General features: G+C 36.3%; 1 pseudogene; it reads left to right on the top strand.

Moving 5' to 3' along the window:
- LOC124986987 (cysteine and glycine-rich protein 2-like) lies at nucleotides 1-26,020 on the top strand (annotated as a pseudogene).
- Nucleotides 26,021-26,763: the final 743 nt, after the last annotated feature.

Genomic DNA, 26,763 nt, shown 5'->3' with positions numbered 1-26,763 from the left:
ATGAGGTGTGAGAAAAAGGGATTTTTGAGGTAATAAATATAAACCTAAATTGTTGGACCTCTAAGAAGGAAGATTATCCAGATAGGTTTGTCCTAATCGTTAAGCCCTATCCAGAGATTCTGCTTTAGCTGATTACAAAAGGGAAAATCAGACTTTAAATGTGGGAGGGTTTTGATGCACCTAACTGCCTGGAAGATGAAGGGGGCCAGAGGACAAAAGTGCAGGTGGTTTCTAGAAAGTGACAGCAGGTGGGGGTTCAGAGGCAGCAGTGGAAGCAGTGACAGTAGTTGCTAGTCACCAACCCATGCTTATTTATTTATTTATTTATTTTGCGGTGCTGGGGATTGAACCCAGGGTGTTGTGCTTGCAAGGCAAGCACTCTACCAACTGAGCTATATCCTTAGCCCTATTTATTTATTTTTATTTTTTATTTTGAGACAGGATCTTGCTAAATTGCTAATCCTCCAGCCTCAGCTTCTCCAGTGGCTGGGATGACAAGTGCATGGTCACTGTGACTTGTAAGTAATCAATATATTATTAAAAGTGTATCCCTGGCAAGTTAATAAAGAAAAATTATTTCAAGTCTTATCATTGCTCTTCATTGGCTTAACAACTCTAGAAGATGGTTACTCTTTTAATAAGCATTTCACTTATAAATTGAAATGAGTTAGCTAGGTTAGCTACAGTTTTGCTCAACATGTGTACATTTTATATGTATTTTTTCTTATATAACAATTTCAAGAAGAGATCATCTAGGTTTAAAATGAGGATTTTCATTTTGTTTTCAAGTAAACACTGGTTATTATTTAATTTCTTTTTACTCAATCTCTTCCTCTCTAAAATTGTTATAAAGTTATTTTTTGTAAAATGAGAAATAAATAAGATAGTGAATGCAATAAAATAATACCACAACTAATATTAACAAATAATAAATAGTACTAGGAATTAATATAAAAATATTAAGCTCACATATTTATATAAACCAAATGATCAAGTACATATTTTCTCCACAGAAATGGTACATAAACTAATTTATTAAGAATAGTATAAAATACATAATATATGTGATTGACGTGATTGGTAACAGCATATTAAATATAGTTTTTATATTTACAGAACATTTGTACATTGCTCATTAACATCTGATTATTTAACCCTTAAGCGTATGAATTAGAAGCTAACTAATATTTCAAATTTCAAAAAAGTTCAGATGATTCGCTGAATGAAAAATATGTAGTAACAGTAACATGGACATCATGCATGCTGCTTTTCTAATTTTACATTAATTTCGCAAACACATAGAAGCTCCTATTATAGGCAGACACCGCTGTTGAAGAGCCTTGGACGCCCCTACACCCGGCTGTCTGCTTGGGGCAGATGCAACTGTTCCTGAGGTCGCAGCCGCAGACGCCTGGAGGTGTTTTCTCCAAGGGCCACTGTTTGGGGCGGCACTTTCATTGCCTGGAGATTTTTCTCTTGGGGCACAGCTGCCCCTGGAGCTGCTACTGCAGGTGCCCAGAGGTCTTTTCTCTGGGTGTCATTGCTGTTGTCCACACTGTCACCACGCCTGGAGGTCTGCTGCCCTGGACGCTGCCTCGGACTCCCAGAGGTCTCTTCTCCAGGCTGCTGCCACCTTTGCTGCTGACGTCAACACCACTGCCACCAGAGCCGCAGCGCCCCCTGGAGGTCACCTGGAGTTCTTCACTCTGGGTGCCTCTGCAGTGGCAGCCACAGTTGTCACCGCTGCCACTGCTACTGCCGAGCTCCCCCTACCGGAGACTGCCGCTGGGGCTGACCCCATGCCTACTGCCGCAGACCGCCACCACTACTACTTCCACTACCACACAGAGGTCCGCTGCCAAGGAGACTCCAGGTTTGGTTGCATGTGGGCACCTCCATTTTGATAGATAGCCAGAGCCTAGGGTTTGGGGTGCCAGCAGGTTTGCTGCACAGCCTGGAGGTTAATTGACGGGATGCCTGAGGGTTTGGTTGCACCTGAGGTCTTCCTCCTGGGAATGCTGGTTGCCACCTTCTGGTTGCTATTTCTCAGGATTGCTCATCCCTGATTGTGTCTCCCCAAATTCCAGTGACATTAAGATCTTGGGACTGCAATGTGGTTGAATCCAGGACATCTGAGGTCCAGACTGATGGGACAGTGACTGGGTCTGCCAGGGCAGGTCTTGGTCAGGCAGTCTTGTGGGAAGTCAGAGACAGGGCTGAGAAGCTTTCGGATGCCGGCAGAAACAGTTGTTCAATTTTCCACTGAGATTTATTTTATTTTTTATTATTTTCTTCTCTGGCATCTCTCTTCACCATATTTGGAGCAGGGTGTTTTTCATGCATCAGTATGTTGAGGATGGTGACATATTCATGGTGTTTTGTAGATCTGCTGTATAATATTATAATATTATATTTTTAATTCCCTTTCTACCTTTTCTTCACCTAACAGCTAATCTCTGTTGGTTCCTCTTCCACTCTTCCTGTGGATTTTTGCTTCTGGCTTCTCTCTTTCTCCCTCATGGACATGATGCCCTGCACTATTTATGTTCTCTCTCTGTCCACTCTTTGAGATTTTGATTTTGGCAAATTTTCTTTTTATATTATGGACAGTGATTGAACTCATCATTGCTGTTTATAGCAAGAGAGCAGCGGATGCCTTGGTAGGAGATATTAGATTTGAGGCTGTATATTGTTTGCACTGGGTGCAGGATACTGGAAATCTTCAGTGACAACATAGGTCTACAGGGTAGAGTCTGTATTGCCTCAGCTCCACACAACTAGATACAAAAACGCACAAGCAACAGGAAAAACAAGGGAACAAAGGGCTTCAAACAAACCAAGATGCCCCAATAAGAGAAGCCACTGAAAACACAGTTGAAGAAATGTCCAAGAAGGAGTTTAGAATGTCCATAGTTAATCCGATCTGTGAAGTAAAGGATGGTACAAAGAGTGAAATCAAAGAGACAATGCAGGAAGTGTAAGGTCACTTCAAAAAAGAGTTAGAGATTATGAAAAAAAAAAAAAACCATAAATTCTCAAAATGAAGAAATCAAAAAACCAAATTATACATTCAATGGATAGCATCACCAACAGACTAGATCATTTGGAAGACAGAACCTTAGGGAAAATATTTAATATTGAAAATAAAGTTCACCATGCAGAGAAGATGATAAGAATCCATGAACAGAACTTCCAAGAATTATGGGATAACCTGCAAAGACCAAATTTAAGAGTTATTGGGATAGAAGAAGGAGCAGAGATATAAACCAAAGGAATGCACAATGACATAATATCAGAAAATTCCCCAAACCTAGAGACTGAAATGGAAAAGCAAATACAGGAGGCTTACAGGACTCCAAATGTGCAAAACTACAGCCAATCCACACCAATCCACATTATAATGAAAATGATTAAAATACAGAATGAGGATAAAATCTTAAAAACCATGAGAGAAAAAAAAAAACAAATTACCTGTAGGGGAAAACCAATTCATGTCTAAACTGATTTCTCAACCCAGACCCTCAAAGCTAGGAGGTCATGGGAAAACATATTTCAAGCTCTGAAAGAAAATGGATGCCAACCAAGAATTTTATAGCCAGAAAAATTAAGTTTCAGATTTGAAGATGAAATAAAAACCTTCCATGATTAACAAAAGTTTAAAGAATTCAGAATTAAAAGCCTACACTAAAGAACATTCTCAACAACATATTCCATGAAGATGAAATGAAAAAAGAAAATCAGTGAAAGCCAGCAAAGGGAGCAACTACACTAAAGGAATAGTGAAAGGAGAAATTAAATCAAATTAAAAGCCAGAAATACACCAATATGACTAGGCATACAAGTCATATCTCAATAATAACCTTGAATGTTAATGGCCTAAACATCAATTGAAAGACACAGACTTGCAGATTGGATTAAAAAACAAGACCCAACAATATGTTGTCTCTAAGAGACTCACCTCATAGGCAATTGCATCCACAGACTGAAGGTGAAAGGATGGGAAAAAACATGTCACTCATACAGATTGTGTAAACAAGCAGGGGTTTCCGTCCTCATATCAGATAAAGTGGACTTCAAACCAAAGTTAATCAGAGGGGACGAAGAAGGTTATTTCTTTCTACTGAAGGGAATTATATATCAGCAAGACATAAGGATTGTAAATATTTATACCCCAAACAGTGGAGCATCTATGTACACCAAACAAATCCTTCTCAATTTCAAGAATCAAATAGACCACAACATAGTAACACAGGGTGATTTTACACACTTCTCACACTACTGGACAGATCTTCTAAACAAAAACTAAATAAAGAAACTAGAACTAAAAAATACAATCAATAAATTATACTTAAAAGATATATATAAACTATTTCATCCATCAACAAGTGAATACACATTTTTCTCAACAGCACATGGATCCTTCTCTAAAATAGACCAAATGTTATGCCACAAAGCAACTGTTATTAAATACAAACATATAGAGATAATACCCTGCATCCTATCAGATCATAATGGACTGAAATTAGAAATCAAAGATAAAATAAAAAATAGAAGCTACTCTAACACATGGAGACTAAATCATACATTATTGAATGATGAAGGGATAGCAGGAGAAATTAAGAATGTAATTAAAAAAATACTTAAAGGTAAATGACAATACCAATACAACATACCAAAATCTCTGGGACACTATGAAGGCAGTACTAAGAGGAAAGTTCATACCATTGAGCTAATTTATTAAAAGAATATAAAGTCAACAAATAAATGACCTAATATTACAGCTCAAAGTCCTAGAAAGAGAACAAATCAACACCAAAACAGTTAAAGACAGGAAATAAATAATTAAAGTCAGAGCTGAAATCAATGAAATGAAAACAAAATAAACAATTTAAAATATTGGCAAAACAAAAAGTTGGTACTTTGAAAAAAATGAATAAAATTGATAAACCTCTAGCCACAGTAACAAAGAGAAAAAGAAAGAAAATCCAAATTACTAAAATATATGATGAAAAAGGTCATATTGCAATTCATATCACAGTGGACACAACTGAAATACAGAAGATAATTAGAAACAATTTTGAAAATTTTTTACTGTAATAAAATAGAAAATATTGAAGACATTGACAAGTTTCTACAAATGTATGACCTACTTAAAGTGAATCAGAAGGTCACACATGATTTAAACAGAATAATTTCAAGTAATGAAATAGAAAACACCATCAAAAGCCTACCAGTTAAAAAAACCCAGGACCAGATAGATTCTCAGCTGAGTTCTACAAGATTTCAGAGAAGAATTAACACCTATGTGCCTCAAATTATTCCATGAAATATAAAAGGAGTGAACCCTTCCAAAATCATTCTATGAGGCTATTATCACCCTGATACCAAAACCAGACAAAGACACCTCAAGGAAAGAAAAATTCAGACCAATATCCCTGATGAACATAGATTCAAAAATTCTCAATAAAATTTTGGCAAATAACATAAAAACATGTTTAAAAGATAGTTCATCATGATCATGTGGGATTCATTCCAGGGATGCAGGGTTGGTTCAAAATATGGAAAACAATAAACACAATTCATCTTATCAAGAGCCTTAAAACAAAAACTAAATAAAGAAACTAGAACTAAAAAATACAATCAATAAATTAGACTTAAAAGATATATATATAAGAATCATATCATCTCAATAGATGCAGAAAAAAAGCATTTGACAAAATATAGAACCCCTTCATTTTCAAAACACTGGAAAAACTAGGGATAGTAGGAAAATCCTCAACATCATAAAAGCCATAAGTGCTAAACTCAAGGCCAACATTATTCTAAACAGAGAAAAATTGAAAGCATTCCATCTAAAAACTGGAAAAAGACAAGGTTGCCCTCTTTCATCAATTTTATTCAAAATTGTCCTTGAAATTCTAGCCAGAGCAATTAGAAGAAAGAAATTAAAGGGACACAAATAGGAAAGGAAGAACTCAAACTATCACTATTTGCTAATGACATGATTCTGTATTTAGAAGATCCAAAAAATTCCACCAAAAAACTTCTAGAACAAATACATGATTTCAGCAAAGTAGCAGGATTTAAAATCAATATCCATAAATCAAATACATTTTTATATATCAATAATGAATTCACAGAAAGAAATAAAGAAATCTATACCCCTTCCCAGTAACCTCAAAAAAAAGAAATGAAATACTTGGGAATCAAACTAACAAAAGAAGTGAAAGACCTCTACAATGAAAAATACAGAACACTAAAGAAAGAACTTGAATTTGAAAGAAGGAACTTTGAAGATGAAAAGACTTCCCATACTCCTGGATAGGCAGAATTAATATTGTCAAAATGACCATACTACCAAAAGTGTTATACAAATTTAATGAATTCTTCACAAACTAGAAAAAGCAATTATGAAATTCATTTGGAAAAATAAGAGACATGGAATAGCCAAAGCAATCCTTAGCAAGAACAGTGAAGCAGGAGGCATCATAATACCAGACATCAAGTAATACTGCAGAGCTATAGTAATAAATACAGCATGGTAGTGTCACCAAAACAGACACAAAGACTAATGGTACACAATAGAAAGCACAGAGAAAAACCCACACAGATGCAGGTATCTCATACTAGACAAAGGTGCCAAAAACATTTATCAGAGAAAAGATAGCCTATTCAACAAATGGTGCTAGGAAAAATAGAAAACCACATGTAACAAAATGAAATTAAACCTTTATCTTTCACCCTGCACAAAACTCAGCTCAAAGTGGATCAAAGACTTAGGCAGTAGAACAGAGGCCAAATTAACTTCACTAATGCTTTGATATACTGTGATCTGTTTGACACTATTAATGCATAAAGTATCCAGTATCATTTGGTATGCATTTTGGATGCTATATGATTTAAAATTGAAAGTAAAGTTTAACCATAAACTGTTAAAGTAACTTAATTTTTTTTTGTTTGCTATTAGTGAAAGTAATCATCTAGTTTATAGGCAATTAAAGGAATAGTTATAAATGTCAGCAGAATTTTAAATTTGAAAACATTTTCTCTAATGTTATGATGTTAATGTTTAATAGCTCATAATTGAGAAAATAATTAATAATAGTTATAGAAGACTTAAATTTGCTTTATCCAGAGCTTGAACATTTCAAAGCATCAAGCCTGAGAATAATCCAATATCAGTATTTATACCTGTCAATATACATATATATCCACAATAATAAAAATGATTTATTGGAATGTGTTAGGAAACATACAACTGAGTACACTGGAAATTTATTATCTGTTCATAAAAGCATAAATCTGAATGTCATCAACAAATAACCTTAAAGTCATTACTTATATTTTAAACTACACAAGCATTTATTTCTATCTCTTTTGTAATATATTGATTTACTACAGAATTGTATTCTTCATTAAAAATCAGTCTTTTGGATACTCATTGTCAAAGTGACATATTTGTTGCATTATAAGAGTTTGCTTAGTAAAATTGATTTTAAAATAGAAACATAATTTTTGGTAATATTAATGTAATTGTTTTGTGAAAATCAACAAGTGTAAGCAAAGCTTAAATGGTTTTAGTGAAGTGTCTCAGGAACAGAAAATGAAAAGAAGCAACTGGTGTTTTGTTCCTTGTGAAGAATAAAAGAAAGAACATAAGAGTAAAAAGATGATCCTGGCACCCAGTGAAAAAGGTGATCAGGGAACGTAGAATTTCTCAGTGTGGAGAAAGTGGAGTCATTTGAGCAGGATAGTGATCAGACCATTGCAATGTTTCCAGGAAGAATGGAAAATGACAGTCATCGAGTTCATTTTCTGAGAGTTAAAGGTCACACAGCAGATAATGGTAAGGTCTGGAATATGAACTAAGAAATTTTTTTTCCAAATATTGGGCTCCCTCTGTTACACTGCACTGAAAAGCAATGTGGAGCGGATTGGAGAAGAAATAAAGTTTATATTTTTTTCAAATATTCAAGTGAGTGACAGGTCCTACTTTAGAAAATGAGGTCAGAAAAGGAGAAAAGGAAATAATGAGTTTTAAATATCTTCTTGGGTTGGGGTTGTAACTCAGTGGTGGAGAGCTTGCCTAGCATGTGTGAGGCAATGGGTTCAGTTCTCGGCACCACAGGAAAATAATTAATTAAGGGTGTTGTGTCTGTCTACAAAAAAAAAAAAAAATTAAACATTTTCTATAGGAAAGTAATGATAGAAGGGTGTGGAACCAGTAATGTGACCATGAGCCAGTTAGTAAATCTTTTTTTTTTAATTTGTTTTTCTTCTTACAGACTACATTTTGATTTACTGTACACAAATGGGGTGCAACTTTTCATTTCTATTGTTGTGCATGATGTAGATTCATACCATTTGTGTAATCATACATGTACATAGGGTAATGACGTCTGTCTCATTCCACCATCTTTCATATCCCACCCCCTATCCCCTCTTATTTCCCTCTACATAATCTAAAGTCCCTCCATTCTTCTCCTACCCGCCCCCCAACCCCCAACCCCATTATGTATCATCATCCACTTATCAGGGAAAACATTTGACCTTTAGTTTTTTGGGCTTGCCTTATTTCACTTAGCATGATATTCTTTAATTCCATCTATTTATCTGCAAATGCCAAAACCAACCTAGATGCCCTTGAACAGATGAATGGATAAAGAAACTGTGATATATATACACAATGGAAAGTTATTCAGTAAATCTTTTCTTTAGTATATGTTTTGTGTAAGTGGAGAAGGAGGTTATAGAGCACAGAAAAGATGGAAGTGAACCTCCAGGAAACACTGATTGGGAAGATGTTAAATGTTAAAATCTGGCAAGAAGACAAAATCAGTTGCAGGAAACCTAGGAGAACATTAAGATAAAACAGAGAAACACTTCAATTAGTAAGGAAATTTAAAAGTATAGTAACTGAGAAAAAGTCCTCTTATATGTAGATTAGAAAGGCACTGTTGACTTGTAAGTATGAATTTAGGAGTCAACATAAGATTATTTAATAGAAATAAAGGACTCCTTGAAATTTGATAAAATGAATTGCTAGAACTAAACATTTTTCACGGGCAACTTCATGAAATTTTGGAATATGGAGAGAGAAATCCAAAGATTTCTGACACAGTAGACTGACTCATCAAACATTTTTCAACTAACTTTAATACAATGGAAATACTGGTGCAAGAAAATTCTAACAGCATATCTGTATCTCTTTCACTCTCCACTACTTTAATGGATGAAATAAATGATTCTAAGCAGACACCCTTTTGAAAATGTTAATGGTATTTGTTATCAAATATATTGAAAGCTCCTATGTCTAACATAATTATAATGGGATGTATCTAATATAAATTAGTTAGTGTAAACCTAGAGTCATGGATTCATGAGGCATGAATAATTGGGGAATGGAAAATAATAAAGTAAGCATATTCTTATTTAATCACAGAGTATACAAAAAAGGAATTTTGAAATCAAAATGCCTTTTTGAGGCCATTCACTATTAATACAAATTACAACTTGTTCTAATGAGGGAGATTAAAGAATAAACTGTGAAGTTGCATGAGATTTTCCCGAATTCCTTTTTACTTCTTAATTTTCAGTTTCATTGATGTTATTAGTAACTTTGCTGTGAGAATGCCATGACTCTGATTCAGTGGTTCAAACTTTATGATGATGACATAGATGATACTTTTAGACTCTTCAAAAACATAAGGAACAGATGTTCCTCAACTTATGATATAGTTGCAGCGCATTACAGAATCTCACTGTGAGTTGAACATATCAAAAGTACAAAATGCAGTTAGTACGCTTACCACACCAAATACCACAGCTCAGCAACACCGTGTTCTGTAGAGGATCAGTTGTTTGTCCCCAGGTTGTGTGACTGGGAGTCAATACTCATGGACCAGCATTTTGAGAGTGTATCATACCACTTATTGAAACCAAAAGAAAAGATAGAAATTCAACTTGTGGTTTTACCATTATAAGGCAGAACAATTCTATGCCTAACTCTCCTAAGCCAGGGACCATTTGTATATGTTAAAATATTAGTTCTGAGATAGAAATGAAACCTAACTGCTGATATTATTAAATTTTACAGGGATGGAAACTGCCAGCTGATGTTATTATTTTTAGAGATCTGAAAACTGAGATTCAAAGTTAATAGTCCTTGCCTAAGGTACTTTTTTTTTTTTCAAAAGAAAACTGTATAGACCTCAAAATGAAGTCTATTAATTCCTATGATATTTTCCCCAGTATCACACATAACCTTTTGATAGATTTAAATCAGAAATGTTCTTCTGTCAGCAAAAGAATTTCTCTATGTACTTTTTCTGTTTTGTACACTGTAAATGAGAAACAAAGAAAAATGCTGCTGAAATATGCAGGGAAATATTGTAGTACCAATCACTGAAAAAAAAAAATCATTCTATTCTTTGAATTGAAGTATCCATAACTAGTGCATGAGAAGAATTACAAGAATGTTTCAGCAAGCTCTCCTGAATCTCAAAAGGAAATTGTGGGCCTCAGGGATGAATTTTGATTGCATTTTGGATTTCAAAGTAAGTTACAGAAATTTTAATCAAAGCTTTTGCTTAAGATTGGGTTTGGAATAAGTGGGTAGCAATAAAAAATTATTATCAAAGTTACAGAATTGTTGCTAGGAGGGTATGTTATTTTCTGCTTAATTTAAAAATGTTTCCTCTATCAGAACTATCTACATTTTAATACTTCCTATCCTATTCTATTTCAGAAACTTTCTTATTATTTAAAGAGAGAATAAAACTCATAGATGTGTTTATCTAGGTAAATCAGATGGTCAGAATTCAGCAAATTAGGCCAAAGTATTTGCCAAGATATTTTTGCCCTATTTAAAGGAAAATCATGAGAGAAAAGATATTGATGGTAATAATAATAATAATCCATCATGAGTTATCAAACAAAACATATTTTCCTACATTTAATAGAATTTGTGATGGATTATAGAAATACATATACACTATAAAATAGGAATGAGCAGGATAGAAACAACAGCATATTATTAAGCCAGAATAGAGCCCAAATATAGAAATTATGTTCCCTGAAATTCTGTAGTTTTTAAATTTGGATGGCAAAATCAACTTGTAGTTTTTTGGCAACAAAAACACACAGAAAATTATGCTCAGTTACAACTTTCAAAAGTTATAACTGGTATAACAAGTTGCAAAATTCATAACTCATTCATAAAATTAATATACCAGTACTCCAAGGAATCATAAAGAGGGAAATGGTGCAATTCTGGCTTAAGTAAGGTGGAGCTGCCAGCAGAAGGAAAACAACATCATTGCCCAGAGATAAACAAGACAGTATTGAATTCACAAGGCTTCTCTGGAAACCCATAAATAACTGAAATTACTTTCCCTTATAAGTGAGTCAGTTTGCTCCAGGGCAAACTGCTTTTCTTGATAGTTTGCAGCAAATCAGTTTGCCATGGGAGAGGAAAATAAAACAAATTCTTATTTGTTTCCCTTTTCTATTGACTTCTTTTTTAATTTATAAATCTTCCCTGGACTTTATTTCATGGCTGCCTATATTCAATTAATTTCTCTTACATATGACTCATTTTAGTTGTACATTTAACTAAATTAAGTCATTTAATTTTTTAAACTTTTCAGAAAAGCAAAATCTCTTGTTTGTATCTTAGATAACTGACCCTGGAGTTTTCCTTGATAATGAACGTCCTTAAAGATTTTTATGACATATGAAGCAACATTCTTATAACATATGTAAAAAAAATGTCCATGTATAACTTATTACATTCCTCAACAGTTGATATGTGCAGCTACAGAATGCATTTCAAGGAAGTAGTTCTGTGAAGGAACAAGTTACTATGTGATGGGCATAAGTTAGTTTTTCAAAATGTGACCAAAACACCTGACAAGAACAACTTGAGGAACAAAGATTTATTTTGGTTCATGGTCTCAGTCAGTGGTGGGTTGCCTACATTGCTTTTTGCTTAAGTGAGGAGCACTATGGCAGAAGGGTATGACAGAGAAAAGGAGCTCCGCTAATGGCAGCCAGACAGGTGAATAGATAAAGGAAGGGGTCCAGAGAAAAGATATAGTCCCTAAGGGCATGCCTGCAGTGACCTCCTTCCTTCAGTAAGGTTCCAAGCTCCTGCAGTTCTCAATAATGATTTCTAATTTTTCATCCTCTGATGAGATGAAAGCATCATGATCCAATGAATTCCTCAAAGCCCCATCTCTGCACCTTACTGTACTAGTGACCAAACCTTCAACACCTGAGTCTGTGGCATACTTCATCTCCAAACATAATAATCAGCATGATTTAACAAAAAGACTTGCAGTATTTTATAAATACGTCTAAAGTTTTAGTGTAAAGAAGAGTAGCATACTACAGTATCACAGCCATATCAATGTTTATAGCAGCTAAATTCATAATTGCTAGATTGTGCAAACAACCTAGATGCCCTCCAACAGATGAAGAAACTGTGGTATATGCACAATGGAATATTATTCAGCCATAAAGAAGAATAATATTATGGCATTTGCAGATAAATGGATGGAATTGGAGAATATCATGTTACATGAAATAAGCCAATCCCAAAAAGTCAAAGGCCAATGTTTTCTTTGATAAGTGGATGATGATAAATAATGGGAGTGGGGGGATAGGGAGTGAGAGAAGAATGGAGGAACTTTATGTAGAGGGAAATGAGAGGGGCGGGGTGGGGTTATGAAAGATGGTGGAATGAGACAGAGATCATTGCCCTATGTCCATGTGTGATTACACGAATGGTATGAATCTGCATCATGCACAACCATAGAAACAAAAAGTTGTACCCCATTTGAATCAAAATGCAGCCTATAAAAATAAGAACAAATAAAAAAATAAATGAATAAAAAAAGAAGAGTCACTTCAACAGCTTTTAAAGCAAAGATCCCTTTCCTAGAATTTCCAAACACAATTCTGTTTAGTAAGTTTGACTCATAATCTATAATATGACATTTTAATAACTAAAAGAATGAATTTGATGTTTATCAGACCACACTGATAAACATTCTCCTTTTCCCACATGTTGGTGATAGAACTGAGTTCCAACCTCTAATTACACCATAGCTTTTTTTTTTTTTAGTGATAATCCTCCAGCCTGAAGCCAATCAGTCATTGGTCAGCATACAAAAGACACCCCTAACTCCTATCACCGGAGGAATCCGAAAAACTTTAGAAGCAACATGCCAGAAAACAGAGGCAAAAATCAAATATATGTCACATGCAATTTAACATAGTATGTGCATGCTTTGTGAAATAATCATGTAGTGAATCTACCTGATATATCTATCACCTGACATATCACCATTTTCTTTTTATTTATTTTCTTTATAATGAGAATGCTTAAGATCTACCCTCTCAATAAATTTCAAGTATAAAATATAGAATTGGTAACTACATTTACCAAGAATGTTCAGATAACAATGTCGATCAAAAGACCAACAACTCCTAATAAAAATTTGGTAAAGGATTGTTCTTGTCAAAAGAAAATTTGACGTTTGCACTTAGCTCCTGTGAATCGTCCTTCAAATCCTTGGAATATCCTACATAATAAGAGCATTTTTGTTTAGCTGGTTTTAATTTTTCTTATAAACACACCAGTTATTCTACATTAACAATATCATTTATAAAGAAGACACTTGATCTATACGTTATCATATTGATATCTGAAAAAGCAATAGACCAAGTGTAGACACATGAGTAAGGAAATATTTCTACAAGATTTAATCCTAATAAACTTTCTGGACAAAGATGCAGGTGACCTTCCTGGTTTGCATTGTGAATGTGTATTATCTCACATCACTGTTGGGAGAAATCAGTTTTCTGTGCAGGAACCCAGTGGTAGAACACAACTGGAAGCTGTACACCTGACAAGTCTTGAGCAATGTTCTGTGTGCTGCTTCTCTCTGCCAATTTTAACTTGTATTTTTATTATGATAAATCATAACCATGACGATAGCCTGAGAATAGTCTTCCCAAAATTGGATTGAGAATTTGATGGTGTGCTTGGGGAATATACCAACAGTGCCTCCTAAAAATTCAAGTCTACTCAAACTATAAATGTGACTATATTAGTGAGGGTTCTCTGGAGGAACAGAAACAAGAGAATGTATATAGTTTTGTAAGAGGGGATTTAGCAGATTGGCTTGTCCAAGAAGAAACTGGATAGTCCCACAATCCCTGTCTTCTGACTGGAGAAGAAAGGAAATGAGTTGCTGCTCAGTTCAAAAAGTTGGAAGCCTCAGAACAGGAGGCACAGGTAATGCAGCTCCACACAAAGGCTGAAGGCCTGGAGGCTCCCTGAAGAGTCACTGGTGTGAGTGGGCATGCAAAGGCCGAAAAGCCTGGAGTCTGATGTCCAGGTGATGGCAGCACCACAAATCTCACACTAATGTACAAGCTTCTCCCGTTTTCTGATTTTTGTTCCACTCGGACCCCCAGCTAATGGATGGTGCCACCCACATTCAGGCAGAACTTCCTTTCAGCTCACTGACCCATATGCCAATAATCTTTGGATGCACTTTCATGCACAGACATCCAGCATTGAGCTTTAACCACTTTTCCATGTGTCTCTCAATCCACCCAAGTGGACAACCAAGACCAATCATCACATGTAAAATCAAATGTAATTGAGACAAAGTTATACTAGATTGAAACATGCCCTAAATCCCACGTGACTGAGAGGCTTGTAAGAGGAGAATTTTTGACACAGAGACACAAGCACACAAGGGAAATGTTCCATGGAAACAAAGGTAAAAGTCAGAGTTATATGTTTCCAAACTAAGCAACTCAGAGGGTTTAAGAAACAGTAAGATGCTGGAACAAGACCAAAGAGTCTATTTTCTTGGAACTGTCAGAAGGAGCTGACTCTGCTGACCTCCTGATGTTGTACTTACAGCCTCCTAAAGCCCGAAAACACAAATGTATTTTCTTTTAAGCTACCCTACTTGTCATTGTTTATTACAGACATGAGTAAACCAATACAAATTCTAAATTTTGCAAAATCTCATCTGGATTTTTGCAGAAATAAAATATTTGAATCTAAATTATTTCATGGAAATTCAAATGACCTAAAGTAAAGAAAACAGCCATGTAAAAGAACACAGCTGGAGGACTTACACTACTTGATTTCTAGATGCACAATAAGCTACTTTAATCAAGACAGAAGTGCCATAAAGATATACATATAGAGGCCAGGTGCAGAGGAACACCTCTGTAATCCCAGCAGCTGGGATGACTGAGGCAGGAGGATCACGAGTTCAAAGCCAGCCTCAGCAAAAGTAAGGTGCTAAGCAACTCAGTGAGACCCTGTTTCTAAATAGGGCTGGGGATGTGGCTCAGTGGTCAAGTACCCCTGAGTTTAATCCCTGGTAGCACCCCAACCAAAAAAACAGATACATACATAGATAAAATAGAGTAAAATAGAATTTAGAAATAGATCCACACATATGTAATAGATTCATTTTTTAACATTGTAACAAAAGAAATGAAGGAATAAATATAGTTTTTCATAGCTGAGATTTATGGAACAATATATGTGGTAAAAATCAACACTTATCCTTATTTTGCAGCATATTCAAACAATTCTTGGCATTTAAATGTAAAATGGTAAACTGTGGGGCAGAGACTCACAGCAGATAATCTGTGTACTCTTTGAGCACAGAAATATTTTCTTAGGACAATACCCATACCTCTTATCCCTACAAAAATCAATATTTGATTCTATAAAAATTTTAAACATCTGCTATTTCAAAGACCACCTCTTAAAAGACATTACAGAAATTTAAGATTTTTTGTTGATGTTGTTGTTGTGTTGTTGTTGTTGTTGTTACCAGGGATTGAACGAGGGCAGAGCACTCAACCATTAAGCCACATCCCCAGCCCTATTTTGTATCTTTTTTAGAGACAATGTCTTATTGAGATTTTTAGTGACTCACTTTTGCTGAGGCTGGCTTTAAACTTGCAATCCACCTACCTTAGCCTCCCGAGCTGCTGGGATTACAGGCTTTTGCCACCAAGCCCAGCTAAGAAAAATATTCTTGATTAATATATTCAGCAACAGAATTCTATCCCGAATATTAATAAATGTTTCTAGCACAAAAATTTTGAATAAAAGAATGTTTATAACTCAATATTTTAAACAAAGAGTAAGTTTTTAAAAATTTAAAATGAAATTTCATGGAAGAAAATATCTGATATGCACACACATATGAAAACACTAAGCATCTTTTGTAATCACAAAACTACCATCAACACTGCAGTGTGGTAAGCTACATGCCCTTTGGAAATGTTTGGTCTGAAATAGACAAAGTGCTGTCAAGGACATGGAGAGACCACTACACCACAGATGGAGCATAAAGTAGAACATTTATTGTTTGCGTTGTTCTCAGAAATTTATATGTACAATAATGATATTACCATTTTACTGTCACGGGCCCACACAAGTTTGTTTATGTTTATCTCAGCTTTATTCATTATAGCCTCAAAGTGGAAAGAAACATTTTGTCTATCAATATGTGTATACATGAAAATGACATTGCATCAATATACATTGGGATGTTATTCAGCTATAAAGAAAAATTCATTAATATATCTCTGTAGCAGTATGGATCACTCTCAAAATAATTCAAAGAAATCAAAAGAATGTATAATGTGTGATTCAATTTATATATATATAATATTATATAATTTCATTTATATAATAATCAGAAAATTGCAACATATCTATAGTGAATAATGCGGATCAACCCTTGCCTGCAGCAGGAGTGGTTGGATAGACATCAAGGGGACTTGAGCATGACTGGAAAGGCAGTAGACCTTTTTCTTCATCTTGATTAGAGTGGAGAAAACTATAGATGTCAAAATTTATTAAATTATGCACTTTAAGTGGCCAAAGATTGTTATACAGAAATCATATTTAATAAATTTTCCATCTTTAACAGATAAGAAAACAATTGAGTAGTCATTTTCATTTGAGAATGAGAAACTCTTCCAAGGTAATTAGAATGCATTTTATAGGAATAGCTAATACACAATCAAGGGTTTTAAATCTACATTATACAAAATGCTTTTTAAATTTTAACATGGAATACCTTTTTTTAAAATTGTCTTCAATTGCCCTGGGCTCTCTTATCAGAAGTTATATGTTATACATAGATTTGTTTTACACATTTGATATATTGCCTTTGCATGTATCAAACATTGATGTAGTTTTGATTGAGAAACCTGTTTCTCAAGGTACCTAAAATGCATTAAAACATTTCCTGGCAAAACTTAGTCACTTTTCTCATTTTTTAACATTTCACCTGATCAGTAAATACTTCTAAGTTGACATAACTAATAATCAAGCCCAGAGACTTATTCTGTGGTCTGCATAGCTACATCTTCATAAAAATTCAATACTAGCAGGTATCTTCTGCTGTGAATGGATACTAAAACAGAAAGCACAGGACTCTGAGATAGAGGACTGGGACATTTAAACATTCACAGAAGAGGCTGAGAAATGTGAACCGTTACCAGGTTGTCTTGCAACTCCCTTGCTTTGGAGACAGCTCAATACCTTCCCTTCCAATGGAATCAGCCTTTAATTGCCAAAAAGGAAAGATGGAACGGGAACAAGAACAAAGCTTTCCTTGTCTTCAGTATCTCTTCATATAGCTCTTCTCAGGACAAGTTTCAGGACCAGCCTGTTTTTAGCCCATGATAAGAGGTAGAGTCACAAAGTTTAGATGGAGAAATATAAATCTTCTTATGTAAGCCTATAATTTATGGCTGGAAAGTGTTTCAAGTTCTCCTTATCCTTTATTGGTAGAAATTGAGTAGGATTTATGGGAAAGGATTCCTAGGGTGTTCAATTATGGAAGATGCAGTAGAATGCTTGATTAGACAGATACTGTTAGTTACTCTCACTTTGAATTCAAGATGTAATGTGATGATCTGAGTAGATGGGCATGTTGCTTATAATCTGCTAAGTTGTTTAATGAAACCTGGGCCTAAATAATTATTTTCTATCAATGAAATTGAAATGCCTGAACTTCTCTGACATACTAAGATGTTGCAAGTTTCTGGGAATGAAGTTATAGAAATGGATGTATTTTGTAGACCTGTTCAGACATCTTATCCATAACACCTTGATGACCTGGAGTCTATTCCTTAAATAAGACATTAAAAGTGGATTAGTGAGAGAACACTAGTATCCTTTAAAATATTATGGCTCATGTACTTTCTAGATTGGAGGTAATGGTGATGGATGCTACAATTAAATTGCTGTCTCTGATTTCAGTGGAAATAATGAGGTTCAGAAGATGTAGAGGCCAAGTGCTAGCAATTAACCATCAGAAAAAATTCAGATGCAATTATCACAAAAAGCCACAGAAAGCAACTGATAATAAGAGCATTTTATCATGCAAAGATCTATGGCAACTAACTGATCACTGGAAATGGAAAAAACAGGTGAGTCATCTACTGAGATGACTACAGAGAAGGGCAATTTCAGAACTGATGTGCAGTCCCCCATTCTTTGATGAAGCCCAAGTAGCCACATGGAAGGCTATGACTGCTTCTGATCACAGATACTATCAACTCATGAACTCCTCAGTAATAAGACTTAGCTATCTTCAAAGTAGATTCGTCTGCCCTATTGGGACCATTTTATCTCTCACATTATGCATCAGAAATTCTACTTCTATTATTCCCTGAGATTTGTACATATTGCAGATTTTTGCACAAAGTAAATTATTTAGAATTTTTACTAATTTAATTTTGAAGTGAATTTTAATGCAATTATAATTTACTGGAAGAAACTTGTTGACATTATCTTCTAAATTCAGAGTAAAGTTGCTGCAACTTGCACTGCCTACCACAAAGTAAGATGGCACAACCCTTCCATGCATCTTTGAATTTTCAGGGACAACTTATACTACATTAGATTACATTGTATTAACTTATTTTGGAAAAGCAGATGATGGCTTGATACTTGGCTTGCATAAGTGATAAGTTCTAATTATTGAACTCTAAGTGACTTTATAAATTTATTCATCATGGACTTGCTAATATAGCATCTGTCACATAATAAATTTTGATGTGTGCAACAAGAACTATTGCCAAATAGAAATGATGCATATAAGATTGATTGTGTGCATCTGCTTCAACATCTACCTGAAGACTCATGAGGTGTTTGTTCAGTCCATAAAGGACAAGAAAGCATAACTGTGAATTATTTGTAGGTATATCCAGTGGGTTGCAACACATGCACATGAATATACTTCTCACCTTCGTAGATAGGGATAAAAGCAGGAATAACATGAAATCTTCCAAAGAGACAGAAATTTCTGCTCTTTGTATTTTATGGTTTTTTTTACACAGCATGGGAGGGATGAGTTCCGAAGATTTGATATGAATATATAACCAGTGATTGATGACACAGGTGCCTGAACAAGGGCTTGGATGGAACAAAATTACTTGATTGATAAAACAGAGCTGTAGGGCTAGAGTTCAAAATGTAATTGATTCTGATTATTGTGGATGGAACTAATGAAGCCAGAATTGGGGACAGGTAGTTAGTGTAGAAATAGGAAATCGGGTCAGATCAAGAAAATGGAGGCCATAAAGTCATCTGCCCCTGGAAGAATGGAATGTCAAGGATCTCCGGAGCCCATTGATTACCAAATTTACCTGCCCTTGTCAGAGACAACAGGCAGGAAGATGCTAATTAATGCCCCCTGGGCCCTTGCCCATCTGGGTCACCTTGACCCTCCCCCTGCCACACCCGCTTTTCACTTTCTACATCTTACCTGCAAAACCAGGCCTAATCCGGTAGGCAGGAAGGGAGGAGACAAGGGGGAAAGAATGGGAGAATGAAACCCATAAAAAGAACGAGATTTGCTCATCCCACGGATTCCGCCTTTGGGTCCCCTTCTTCCACCCGGGAGAAGTCTGCTTTTCCTTTTCTTTAATAAAACTGCATTTTCCACTCTACATTTGCCTCGGCGTGCTTCTCCGGCGTTATACTTCAACACCTGAGGAAGCAGGACTCGTCACCGGGTAAACAGCGGTATCACTAAGTTGCTATTAAAAAATGGGGGCAAGGAAGGTTATTTCCGGAATCCAGGACATTCAATGAAATGACTTTTATCTGTCTTTCCTAACAGTCCTGGTCTATAGAAAACTATAGTGATCCAAAAACAAAAGAGAGAAGCACCAAGTTTGTAGATCCTGAAGGAATCATTAGTGAGAGAAAAAGAGAAAAAGAGAAGGGGAAATGGGGGTGGGGAGAGATAATGCTGCTAACTAATAGACAAGAGGGCCAGTGGCAGATTCTGCGCCCACTGTTCTCAACTGGCTCTGACCTTCAAAAGTGTTCTCTTTCATAAAAGCAGTGAGCACTTGATCAAAAAAAAAAAAAAAATCCAACCTTTTCACAACTCCAGACGTGAACCAAAGTCTTCCAGCAATACTGAAAGCTCTTATTCAAAGAAAATTTAGAAATCATACTGAAATAACAAGTTTGTGATGTTTTAACTAGCTCTCTCTCCATTTTACTTTCTCCTCTCCACAATGGTCTTAAAATCCAACAACTTGGAAACAACAGCCTGACAGCCACTGCAGGTAAAGAATAGGATTGGAGTGAATTCAAACGCCCATTTCCAGGGAACTCCCATTGTCTGGTGGTTCCAAAGATCTCCCTTATGTAATATGCATAACGTAAAACTTACCTCAACAGAATAGGTTTCCCCCCTTGGGTGTGTTTTTAACAACAATTAGAGTCAACCAATTAATATGTGACCCCCTGAAGAGGTGAATAATTGTTGGAGACAACAGTACACTAACGAAAATGCATAAAATGAAAAGCTAATAAAAGAGGTGTCCAAAGAGTACTTGAAACTCTCTGCCGTTCTTTGAAATCTAAAATTCCACATGCATGCTTGAGGCTGTGCCCACATCCAGACCCATGTGGAAGACCAAGGAACCAAGAAGGTCCTAAACACCTACCTCCCACTAATTAAAGCTTGATGCAAACAGAAAGTGAAAGTGAAGATGGACTTATTCCTTGAGCATTGAGAACATGCACTAACATGCACACAGAACCACTCGCAAAGAATGAGAGAAAAGATGTACTGGCTTTAGGAATTGAAAGATATTTCTAATTTGACTAGAAAAGCAATGATTTCAATTATCATACAAGAGGAAGAATACAAAGTTTTATTGAATTACTTCAAAAAGTCACCAAACAATAAAAGCCACCTGTGGGGTGGAGTAGAGAGTAAATTCAAGAATTGCCACATTGGATTATTTTAAAATGTCTAGTTTTGAAGCAAGAGCAAAGGACAGGCAGTTGGTGTAAATAGGCGAACCCAGCAGATAGGGAAAGTTTTTACCTTTCGGTGGATTTGGGTCTAGGAAAATGGAGACTGCCTCTGGGGGATTGGAATGCTAATGCCTCCATAGCCCTTCCTACCCACTCCAGACATTATCTGCAGACCCCTGACCCAGGAGGTCAAATTCCTAAGCTCTCAAACTGACACATTCACTGATTGATAAAACAGACCCCAAATTTCTGCTTGCCCAAGACATCTGATATGCTCACTAGACCACCATGGCTCATTTTCCACCATGGATGTGTTTTTAACAATTAGAAGCAACCATTTAATATGTGAAATGGAAAGTGGGTCCACCTGATACTGCCAGTTATCAGTGACGAGTTCTGCTTCCTCAAATGATGAAGTTTGAACGTTAGAGAAGCACGCTGAGGCAAACATACAGAGCAGGTTTTATTTAAAAGTAGTAACACAGACTTCTTCCGGGAGAGAGGAGGGGGTCATGGCTGGTATTCTGGTATCCCCAGAAGTGAGAGTGCCCTGATCCTTTTATAGACTCAAGTTTCCTTTGTTTTCCTACTCTCCCCCACCCCCAACTTCTCTTTGTCCTTCCCACCAATGTGACTAGATCCAGGAGATGCAGGCAGGATGACCAAAAGGTGGGAAGCAGATGCACTGGGGAAGGTCCAAATGGATTAATCCAGAAGACATTAATTAGCAACACTCTGTCTGCAGCCTTTTGGCAGGGGTAGTGTAGGGAGGTAATCTTGGTGATCAAAGGGCTCTGGAGACACTGACAACCCAATCTCCCAGGGGAGGTCTCCAACTTACCAGATCCACACTAGCCTCCATTTTCTGGATTTTCTGGATTGGGGTTTGATCCAATCACCTATCTATCCTAACTGATGGCTGTAATTCTAGCTTCACACTGATACTATTTCATCCCTGCATCCCTTCTTCCTGTGTGAAGCATCGTTCCTGAATAAATAGGTAAACTGACTCATGAAGCTAGAGTCCATCCTGGTCTTTTTGTGCTAATGATACCGCCGTTTACCAGTGACGAGTTCTGCTCCCTCTAATGTTGAAGTTTGAACACTAGAGAAGCATGCCAAGGCAAGCATATGAAGCAGGTTTTATTTAAAAGTAATAATACAGACTTCTCCCAGGAGGGAGAAAGGGGTCCATGGTCCATGTTCTAAAGTCCCCAGAAGTGAGCACACCCTACATCTTTTATAGGTTAAGGTCTCTTTTGTTCTCCAGTTCTCTCTCCCTTCAGCCCTCCTTCTTGCCTACATGACTAGGCCTGGTTTTGCAGGTGAGATGTAAAAAAGTGAGAAGTGGATGAGGGAGGGTCAAGGTAATTCAGCCAGGCAAGGGCCCAGAGGGCATTAATTAGCAACTCCTTGCTTGCTGTCCTTAATAAAGGCATGTAAATTTGGTAATCAATGAGCTCCAGAGATCCTTAACATTCCATTCTTCCAGGGTCCCGTCTCCAACTTCCAGAGGCAGATGACTTTCATGGCTTTATTTACGGGATCCCCTATTTCTACACTAACTGCCTGTCCTTAATTCTGGCTTCACTAACAGGTGGTATCAGTTTTGTAACAGAAAATTAGAAGACAAGCAAGGAAAAAGAGAAGTACACAGGAGACAGGGGCGACTGTTAATAGAGATTATCCTCCAGAAGTTCACACATAGGACTCATTACACAGAATCTTTTAAATCAGCAATTTATGTGTCTTCAAGCACCAGAGAAATCCATGTTCCAAGAACAAAGAAAAGCACACCAAAAATGTCTCACCACATGGAGATCAATAAAAACAGAGATAAAAAAGCATGAAATGAAAATTCTGTATTTGAAAAGAATAAAAACTTAACTGAAAAATTCAGCAGAAGAGCTCAAAAGCAAATGTGATAAAAGAGAATTAAAAAATACACAAAATTTAAGCTAGGTCCGAGAAATAAAGCAAAGGAAGAGTGAAGAAAAATGAGCAGAACCTTAGAGACCTCAGAGCAACAATTCTATAAATTCTTGGACATAATTTCTATATCCAGAATTCTATAAATCAAGAATTCTATAAAATCTTGGATATAATTTGTCTTACACATTCTATAAGCCGAAAAACTACCTTTCAAAAATAAAGATCACTATATAAACAAATTGCAGATGATTTTCACCAGCAGAACTATCCTACAAGAATTATTAAAGGGAGTCGTTCAAGCTGAATTGAAAGGGCATTTGCAACATCACCAATCTACATATTGAAACAAAGAGCACGGTAAAAGTAACTACACTGCTAAATGTAAAAGACAGAACATGAATATAGAACATAATTTGCATCTCTCTTTTTTTCATTTTTGATTTAAAATACAACTGCATAGAGAAATAATTAAAAGTCTGTGTTAATCAGCATACAGTATATAAACAATACATATGATAATGATAGCACCACATGGAAAAAGGGAATGGTAAATGTTATTTGTATACTATTGAAATTAAATTGGTATTGAAGCCAGAATTAAGGACAGGTAGTTAGTGTAGAAATAGGGAATTGGGTCAATTCGAGGAAATGAAGCCATGAAGCCATCTGCCTTTGGGAGTTGGAGACTGCCCCTGGAAGAATGGAATGTCAAGGATCTCCGGAGCCCATTGATTACCAAATTTACCTGCCTTTATCAAGGACTGCAAGCAAGGAGATGCTAATTAATGCCCCCTGGGCTCTTGCCTGCCTGAATCACCTTGGCCCTCCCCCTGCCCATGGTTTCTCAGTAATGCAAAACCAGGCCTAGTCACATAGGCAGGAAGGAGAGAGATAAGGGGGGAGAGAACTGGAGAACAAAAGAGACTTTAACCTATAAAAGATGTAGGGTTCGCTCACTTCTTGGGACTTTTAGAACATCAGCCATGGCCCCCTTCTCCCTGCCGGGAGAAGTCTGTATTATTCCCTTTAAATAAACCTGCTTAATATGCTTGCCTTGGCGTGCTTCTCTAGTGTTCAATCTTCAACATTAGAAGGAGCAGAACTCGTCACCGGTAAACGGCGGTATCAGTATTACTGCAAACTGAACTGGGGTAAATCAAGATGATAATGGCAATTTCTAGGAGAACGACAATGAAAAATATTGTAAGCAGATATACAGAGAGATATATTCATAGCTATAGATACAAAATGAGTATCTACATCATGCACAACCATAGAAATGAAAAGTTGTACCCCATTTGTGTACAATGAATCAAAATGAAGCCTGTAAAAATTAAAAAAATAAAAATAAAAAAGAAAGAAAGAAAGAAAACAGGTTCCTGGCTGGCTGCGTGGTCCCTCCAGTCCTGTCTCGCCAGCTCTGCTTGTTGTACGGGAGCGGCCTCTGACTGGACCTGCCTATCTGGGAACATGGAAACAAGAGCTGGGCCTGCAGGAGGGCCGAGTACCAGCAGAAGAGGTACAGTGTGATGGGAGGAGATGCCACCACTGCCGCTTTCTGTGCATGGTTTGCAGGAAGGATTCAGACAGCACAAAAGAGGCAATTCAAGATGAAAGGTGTTGGCGTGCATGTGAGGAAAAAGGCACACTTTTACATTGCTGGTGGAGTTGCAATTTGGTGTAGCCACTCTGGAAAGCAGTGTGCAGAATCCTCAGAAAACTTGGAATGGACCCACCTTTTGACCCAGTCATACCACTCCTTGGTTTATACCCAAAGGACTCAAAATTAGCATACTACAGTAACACAGCCACATCAATGTTTACAGCAGCTCAGTTCACAATAGCTAGATTGTGGAACCAACCTAGATGCCCTTCAACAGATGAATGGATAAAGAAACTCTGGTATATATACATAATGGAATACTATTTAGCCATAAAGAATAATAATATTATGGCATTTGCAAATAAATGGATGGAATTAGAGAATATCATGCTAAGTGAAATAAGTCAAGCCCAAAAAACCAAAGGCCGAATGTTTTTCCTGATAAGTGGAGAATGATATATAATGGGGGTTGGGGGATGGGGAGTGAGAGGAGAAAGGGGGAACTTTGGATTATGTAGAGGGAAATGAGAGGGAGGGGGGTATGAAAAAGGGTGTAGTGAGACAGACATCATCACCCTATGTACATGTATGATTACAGGAATGGTATGAATCTACATCTTGTACAATCATAGAAACGAAATGATGTACCCCATTTGTGTACAATGAATCAAAATGCAGTCTGTAAAAAATTAAAAGATAAATAAAAAAGAAAAAAAGATGAGACCTACTGCAAATCCTGCTATGGAAAAAAGTATGGGCAAAAAGGCTACGGTTCTGGCCAGGGCACTGGCACGTGCACCATGGATCGTGGAGAGAGGCTGCACATCAAGCCAGAGTGTTCAACCTCACAGGCCTACAACAAATCAAGACACTGTAAAATTTGCTCAGAAATACAGAGGTGCAGAGGAGTGTTCTAGATATGGGGATTCTGTATATGCAGCAGAGATGATAATCGGAGGTGGGAAGCCTGGCACTAAAACTGTTTCCAATGTGCCAAATGTGGGAAGAAGCTCGAATCAACAATACTGACTGAGAAAGAAGGTGAAATCTGTTGCAAAGGATGCAATGCCAAGAACTCTGTCCCCAAGGGATTCATCTATGGTCAAGAAGCAGGAGCATTTGTTTATGCTCAGTAAAGCATCACACACTCAGAATCTCTTCATAATCTAGACTGATAATCTTGCAACACTACACTTTTGTGAAATTCTACCAGTTTTGATTGCTGTATATTATCCTGTACTTACATAGACTAACTAACTTGTAGGAAGAGTGCACTTTATCTTTTTACTTAATTCATCAACATTTTCAGGAATGAGTTCTCCTATGTTTTAAATAAAACTTCAGCTTAAAAAAAATACAAGAAATAAAACAGAAAAAGAAAATATAAATCACACTTCACACAAACTAGAATATATATCTAAAAAAACAGAAAAAACACATGTTGAAGAACACATGGATAGACTGAAGAACTTGGGAATGTGAAATTGCATAACTGCTCTGGAAAACAATTTGGAAGACCATCAAAATAGGTGAAACATAAGGGAACATGACCCAAAAAAATCCACCCTTGTATTTTTCCCAAGAGAATTGCAAATACCTATCCACATAAAATCTTGTATACAAATATCACAGCATTATTTGTAGTAGAGACAACCTCAGTTGTGTCCCATTTATTTTCTGATTCTGTAAACCAGTTGAGAATGCTCTGAGCAGAGAGAAGTTGTAGAAAGTATTTTAAAATCATCTTTTCATAATTAATTTTACAGAAAACAAAGTACAAACTCGGCTCTTTGGATTTTTTTAAGATTAAAATATTCATTTGACAAATAAAGATTTTATATAGTTTAGGGTATACTTGAAGATTTGGTATCTTACACAC

This window comes from Sciurus carolinensis, chromosome 6, assembly GCF_902686445.1.
Source record: "Sciurus carolinensis chromosome 6, mSciCar1.2, whole genome shotgun sequence".
NCBI lineage: Eukaryota > Metazoa > Chordata > Mammalia > Rodentia > Sciuridae > Sciurus > Sciurus carolinensis.
The sequence above is the reverse complement of the archived record's forward strand: the minus strand, read 5'-3'. Positions and strand labels throughout refer to the sequence as shown.